The sequence below is a fragment of the Tenrec ecaudatus genome, chromosome X (assembly GCF_050624435.1).
Source record: "Tenrec ecaudatus isolate mTenEca1 chromosome X, mTenEca1.hap1, whole genome shotgun sequence".
Taxonomy (NCBI): domain Eukaryota; kingdom Metazoa; phylum Chordata; class Mammalia; order Afrosoricida; family Tenrecidae; genus Tenrec; species Tenrec ecaudatus.
The window spans coordinates 116196823-116204771 of record NC_134548.1 but is presented as its reverse complement, the minus strand read 5'-3'; the positions used below and the strand labels follow the sequence as shown (position 1 = coordinate 116204771).

At 35.3% G+C, this 7949-nt stretch overlaps 1 pseudogene; it reads left to right on the top strand.

Moving 5' to 3' along the window:
* The first annotated feature begins 7155 nt into the window (after positions 1–7155).
* Positions 7156–7278, top strand: LOC142435415 (small nucleolar RNA SNORA42/SNORA80 family; annotated as a pseudogene).
* Positions 7279–7949: the final 671 nt, after the last annotated feature.

Here is a 7949-nt window from a genome sequence, read left to right as displayed (position 1 = left end):
GAATGGCAGATACCCTTTTTGTCATGATGGAAAAAGATTCTTAAGCACAAGTTTGCTGTTGTTTTTTTCCCCCTCATCAATGCCATTTTCACTTTTCTTAAAACTTCTTAAAAATAATCCCTTCTGATTGTCCTGTATTATTTGACAAACTATATCAAAATCACAGCGTTAAGACAAAAATACCCACACAACAAAATATCCTGCTGAGCTGAGTTTTCTGACCTGACTTTAACTGGCTCTGCTGATTACCTTGGAAGCCACTGTTTTACTTGAATATTTTTTTAAAAACACCTTAACAAGACTAAGACCAGTATATAACTAAGAGAACGTTTCTACATGCCTCCAGTGATCACAGAGACATTATTACACATGTTTTATTTGGAATAAACCTGTGTGTATTAATTGATACCCTGGTGACAATACTTTTTGATGCAATCTTTGTACAATACCTGATATAAACTAGGACATGTTTTTGAGAAAACTAAATGCAACAATAGACAGCTTGGGATCCAAACATAACATTGAAATACAGTCATTAGACTAGATGGACATATGTTACCAATGTTAGATTTATTGGTGTTGTGCAGCTATGTGAAAAAATATGCTCATTTTTTAGGAAACGGACATGGCACTACATAGGGACAAAGGACCATGATGTGAACCTTAGAAACAAAGTTGTTTAGGAGAATATGTGTGTGTACATTTGTGTGTGAGTGTGTGTGGACTCTTAAAAGTGATATTTCTTGATTTTAAAATATTACATCAATTAAAATATAAAATAAGCCTATGTAACTTAGATTGCAATGAGTGGTAGATAATCTCTTTACACGTACTTCAAGATCATTTCATGTAGAGTAATAATTCTGAGTAAATTTATATTGTAATGTTTATCAATTTCATTTTGGAACTCAATGCTATGGTCAGAAGTATCTCCTATAATATTTAATTGTGGAAAGAAACATATAAAAGAAATGCAAAACCTCAAAGGTTTTGACTAATATTTTGAAAAATAAGACATTAAAAAAATAGCTTGCGAGCCCTGCTCTAGAATTAAATGTTTGTATTTGTATGGCATACATGTAATTTACATATATCCTTGAATAGTTTATGATGATTTGATATAAAGAAATGTGTGCATATAAAATGTAATTAGCCAAAAGAATATTTAATTTATGTTAGAGAGTTTTGAAAAATGTAAATGGCTCAGATTCAATTTTAGCTAGAATAAAGTAGAAAACTGGACAATGATCTCATTGCTTTGATAATCCAATTCCAGAAACTAGCCAGACCATGGAAAATGAACAGCTTAAAAATGTTCCTCCGTGTGCTGGAATTTTAAATGGCTGTTTAATCTGTTTCAGTTATGTCCTGTATGCTATGAATATTTTTTAAAAACTCCATGGTGACAGGAATGAAATAAACTAGACAGTCACTTCTAGTACTGGCAAACATTACGGACTCCTTTCTCATTCTCCTGCAAAATCTCTGAGTATGCCAGATCAGCCAAGTCTTTCGCTGAATAACAGCTTTGATCATCATCTAAAAATAGGTCTAAATAGCTAACTTTAGCACATGAGGTACTGTAAGGATATTGAAGACAGGTAACATTTTGAGGGGCCGAAGTTTAGTCAGTATCAAGTAAGACTAAATATTTGGCACTCCTTTTGGTCAATTTGTCAAGGAGATTACCTAAGAGACTATGGAAATTTCCTTCCTGGATTGGTTTTTAAGAATAGGCTAGACATTAATTTAATAGATGCTAATTTTCTTTGTCATTTTATTGGTTCTCTGTGTCACAATTTTAGTGGGGATAAGAATATAATATTCTGAGAAAATAACTTCAAACTGCCTTCTTTGGGAGCTTCCTTTAACTTGTGCATTTCATTGTTCACCCCAAAGTAGATAGAGATGGTTACCGTATATATTAGTTAGAAGAATGACTACTGAGAATGTAACACAATCCTATTGACATTTATAGATTAAAGAATGTTAGCTCTTGAAGGGATTTTGGCGGTTCCTTAGCAGTTGTGCTACTCTCGTAGGGAGTAAGAGTAGCTATCTGTAAGACCCTTCACACAGTTCATTTGACAAATGAGGCACCTGAGGCCTAGGGGCAAAGTTTATATTTACTGTGGATCAGTCTCTCAGGGGAAAGGGAGTTGACTACTAAAATACCAAAATGAGTTAAGACAATGAAGAATTGGTGGCAGTTTATATGGTATTTCAAATAAATGGAGCCAGATTGTCTAGGGCCTGAGAGCCTAGAAATACAATTTTCTAGCTTATCTTTTTCTATAATCTTACAAAAGCTAGTATATCTTGAGTGTCTATGTGGAGAAAAACAAACCAATTAAGCTAAAGCACCTAGTTCATTGTGAGCATTCAATATAAATGTGTTCTGTGGCCACAAACAATGGTAATCCCCATAAGCTTTTAGGATTTAAAAATGCTTCTTATCTAACCATTCCACTAACTGTTGTGAATGTCACTGTGTGTTACATTAAAAGTAAACTTAATTTGGCCCTAACCTACAATTCTTCTTTGAGGCAGAAATTAACTGAACAATTCATTTTGATAGTTGTGGTTTTTTAAGCATGTAAATACTCAAAAAGGACCTATTGTAACATATATATAATATTTCTAGATCTCTAAACAGCAAAATAATTACCATGCTAGTATTTTACTTCCTATGAAAATTGAATAGATACATGAACAAATGCACAAATGAAATTCCATCAACTGCTAGACTTCCTTAATCAGATTAAAGGGCAAGAGTAGCTGTCAAGGAAGAGAATGAAATCTGTGCATTGTTTTCATAGTTCAACACAGCTGGACATGGCGAACAGGTAGCTTTAAATGTTCATTTTGCTTCTCTCACACTAGAACATTCATGTATGCGTCTTCAAAGCTCATCAGGAAAAGTTGTGTGCATCTTAGAAATGATTGTGACTAATTATTGATCAGCACAGTTTGAAATTATGAATTTTATTTTATGTTTTTCTTTCACGAAACTACCAGGATAATATCCTATCAATAATTTGGCTGATATTCTCCTTTTGATCAACATCTTATACAGGACTATTGTAATGATTTTCTCTGGGGATTCTGGAGGTTTGGGTCTGGGTGTTTGTCTGTCTTTCACTAGCTGTGCGATTTGAAGAATGTCATTTATTTCCTTTGAGGTTCCTTATATACAGAGTGGAGCACTATATTAAAACGTATGTAATAGTATTGTTATAAGGGTTAAGTTAGACAAAGCTTGCAGTTATTAACACAATGTTTGGCATGAGGTAAGCCCTGGTACATCCTATATAAAATGTAAATCCTTCATCCTATACTTAAGAGCTCATAGGTCTCATATCAGTCTCAAGCATGCACCTTCTTAGGTTGTTATGCTCTAGTTAGGATTCTTTTTAAAAAACAAACAGATTTCCTTTCCCCCTTCCCAGGTTTCTTTTCTCAGTCCCACATTCTCACTGTTGTCATTTCTCTAAAGAGAGTGCTCTTCATTGCTTAATATCAACATTTCATTACATTAATAATCTTGCTAAAATCTAACCTCTTCCAGGAAACTACCCAATTAACCCCATATTACTCAGGTCCCATCGTTATAATCCATTTTCTCAGCCCTCACATCAATCAGTTTGCATGATCATGTGCACTGGTTGGTATACAACTTTTCATTATTTTGAAATCATTGCTTCTATGTGCTTCTCTCTATCAATAGATTCGAAGTTCTTCAGTGACAGTGAGAAATGCATCTACTACTTTGTAATACCATTCCCAGTTCATGCTTGTCTTATAGTTTGAAGAACATTGTTCCAAATGCTTGCTGACAAATGAATCAATGATATTTAATGAAATTGCATTTTGCAGCTATGAAAAGCAAAGCACCAAAAGGATGCAATTTCATGCTTATGATCTAAAGCAGTAGACTGGGTGTTCTGACAATGAACAGATACTAGTGATTATTTTTATATTTTATAAAATGAAAATGAAAGAGAAAATGCATCATGTGTAACTGCAATAGCAGTCATCAGCATGCCATGTATTACATTAAAAATGTTCTACAATAACAGGATAAATGTTCAGTTTTAAGAAATGATGTAGCCTGTGACCTTGGAAAGTCGATTAACCTCTTAGATGCACAGTTTTCCCATCTGTAAAATAAATGAGGAGTTGTGATATTATCTGTGCTTTCAGCATTGTTCTTTGGTGGTTTTTAATTTGCGTACTTCAGCCTAATTTGGCAAAGTGTCTGTGATGCCAGTTTTGAATATCTGAAAGCTTAGTTATCCTAAGCTGGTCCTTTGTGAAGATGTTTAAGTATGTATTAAATATGCATAGATTCTATGTTTGGTAGATTATATTTGCATGATAGTTCAGGAGATATCAAATGGTCACAACGTTCTGAAAAATGGGATTCTGTATCTTCTAGAAGACTAAGGGAAATTTGAGAGAGTAAAAAAAAAACTTAGTTGTAGAATGACTAAAATCTTAGGTAAAATAGGAACCCCACTTGCATTACCATAAAAAAATGTAAGCAATTCTCCTCACTCCATCTTTTCTCAAGGCTCTCCTCCCTCTATGTTAGGGACCCACTCCATGCTTAAAAGGGACTTACCATTAAACTCATTTCAAAGTCATGATAAAAATTTGCTACTCTCAACCACAGAAAGTTGGCTGCTTTTGGTTAAAATAATGGAAAAATTAATAACATGAAAGAAGAAAGACGCGTACATTTTTACCAAGGAATTTAAATTGCATGTACACCTACCAATGCCCCCGAGTTAATGACAATACAGAATCCTAAGAGAGTGTCTTAGCTACATAGTGTTGCTACAACAGAGATAAAACAAGTGGGTGATTTCACTCAATTTAGGAGGTTCGAAGTCCAAATTCAGGCAAGGTACTCACCCGAGGACAATGCTTTCGCTATCTTCTTTGGAGGAATTTCTTATGCTCCTGTTTAGCTCCTTCTCCTAGGAGATCTTTACGTTGCTTGGCATTTCTGGTTCCCTATCTCTGTTTCTAGCTTGCATTTAAGCTAGTTTATATGTCGAAGGAGATTGAAGATAAACCCTACATTCGCAAATGGAATCAAAACCATAGGCAAAGAGGTTAGGACCTACAACACAAACTTGGGGGCAACACATTGAATTTGAAAGAGAATTTGGTGCTAATTTTTTTCTGCAAGCACCATCCTAGACTTAAACATAATACAAAACAAAAACAGACTATGTTGATACATCTAGTTTCCTAAAAACATTTGTTCCTAATAATGAGTGTGACTTACATATTCAAAACATGTCTATGTTAAAAGCAAAGAGTTTACATCATTACTAGAATATACTTTTCATTATAGTAGAAATTACTTAAATGAAGATTATGTGCAGTATATGTGAAATTCTACCATAAAAAATGCTTGGACTTAATGGCTTGAAGGCAAACAAGCAGCCATCTAGCTCAGAAGCAACAAACCCCACAGAGAAGAAGCACACAAGCCTAAGTGAACATGAGGTGTTGAAGGGATCAGGTAGCAGACACCAAAGAACAAAAACTATCATTGTGTGATCACCTTCCCCACATTAACTCTGAAGACGAATGTAAATGTGTGCATAAGTAAGTGTGGTGAAGAAGGCTGATGGCGCCGGCTATGGAGTGATATAGCATCTGGGAACTTAAAGGCTTGAAAGTAAACAAGCGACCATCTAGCCTGGAAGCAACAAAGCCCACATGGAAGCAGCACACCAACATGTGTGATCGTGAAGGGCAGAGGGGACAGTTTCAATCACCAAAGCAGGGGAGGGGGAAATCATATCATCATGAATGAGGGGAGAGCATGATGGGGACCCAATGCCCGTCTGTAGACAACTAGACATCCCTTGCAGAGCAGTAGTGGGGAGGAGATGAGTTACTCAGGGTTCAGTGTAGCAATAATGAAACTCACAACTTTCCTCTAGTTCTTAAACGCTTCCTCCCCACAACTGTCATGACCCCTATTCTACCTTGAAAACCTGGTTAGACCACAGGATGCACAGTGGTACAGATGGGATCTGGAAGTACAGGGAATCTAGGACAGATGAACCCCTCAGGAACATGGGTGAGAGTGGCGATACTGAGAGGGAAGGGGACATACAAAGGGGGGACAGATCATGGGGATCTACATATAACCTCCTCCCTGGGGGATGGGCAACAGAAAAGTGGGTGAAAGGAGACGCCGGGCAGTGTAAGATAAGATAAAATAATAATGTATAAATTATTAAGGATTCATGAGGGAGGGGGGATCAAGGAGGGAGGGGGAGGGGAAAAAGGAAAATGAAGAGCTGATTCCAGGAACCCAAGTGGAAGGTGAATTTTAAGAAAGATGAGGGCAACGAATGTATAAGTGTGCTTTACACAATTGATGTATGTATGGATTGTGATAACAGTTGTATGAGCCCCAATAAAATGAGTTAAAAAAGAACCCTCCCATAAAAATGATTAAAAATATTTTTAGCTTTGTCATGTAACAAAACTTTTCAGAACTTCTCATTTAATGAAACACATTTTGCATGTCTTTACCTAAAATATTTATTATCTATAAAACACCACATTAACTATCTTTGACAAATAAATAACTTCAGAAACTTGTTATTGTATCAATGTGAATTGATGAATGAAGCCCAAAATAGACATAGATAAGCAATTCAAGAAATTTCACCGGATGATTTATAAACCATGTTTTTGAATGTTTTGAGAAATTACTATGACATTTATGCTATACTTCTTGGATATATACATGTGTATCTATGATCTATACTGTAATATATGCTAAAATCATAAAAGAAATCTTGATTTGAAGAAATATAGGGAAATTAAAGGGTACTGCTTTGTAATGTAGTACTTTGCACTCTTCTAAATTTTTTACATAATTATCTCATTTAAACTCCATAAAACACACTATAAATTAGACAAGTCAGAACTACTTTCGTTTTATAAGTGAGGAACTCAAGACCATGTGTTGTGCAAGATTTTATGACTAGTTAATGTAATTTTAGTAGAACCAGGATAATGGGGACAGAAAACTAAGGCTTTCCGATCTGAGTAGAACATTTTAAATCAAAGATTGATGACTATAGTAAGAATATTTCATATCTCTTTAAGACTTTGGGTGCATGGGTTTGGATTTGTGGCAGGTCCGATCCCATGCGCCTCTCACAGTGTCCCATGCATGCCAAAGCAAACTGTCACCCCGAACCTGGCTTTACCCGGTGGGCATAAGTGGGTTGCACTGTGACAAAACAAAAGACTTTGGTCCTTCAGAGGTACTGTTCACTTAAAATTTTACTTCTTAATAATATTTACCTATTTCCCATATCAGATCCATGTATTACATTATTCTACACTCATAGCTTTCTAGCTCCAATACCCTTGAAAATGGAATTAATAGAATCTCAGTGTAATTGTCGGTATGTGATGGGGTTGATTATTTTTAAGAAAAATGCTCACAAGCACATGCTTCTCTGAGATTGCAAAAATTGTTTCTAATAGTCTTTCCTTCAGAATCATAAGTTAACTGATGAAATGACCATATTTAGTGGACTGAATCTGACAGTTTAGCAATAATCAGTGTGCCAGCCACAATTATACTGGGCCAGACATATTAAAGGAATCGTTTCAGTTGATTCCTCATAACAACCTTATTTTAAAAAAATAAATCGATTGCTTATGAGTTTACTCCTGTTTGCACAGCCCTCCCTCCTTCCTGAAGACCATTTCCCATGAGGTCAACCTTGAAGAAAATCTGTGGGGTTGCTTTCTTTAACTTTTTAGAGACCTTTGTAATATTAAACTTTCACTTTGTACTATCACATCATCTTTAAAATTACACATCTACTACTATGATTTGGTCAAATAAAGTAGATACTTCAAAAGACGAGGTACTTAACGATGGGGTGTAGTTTGTA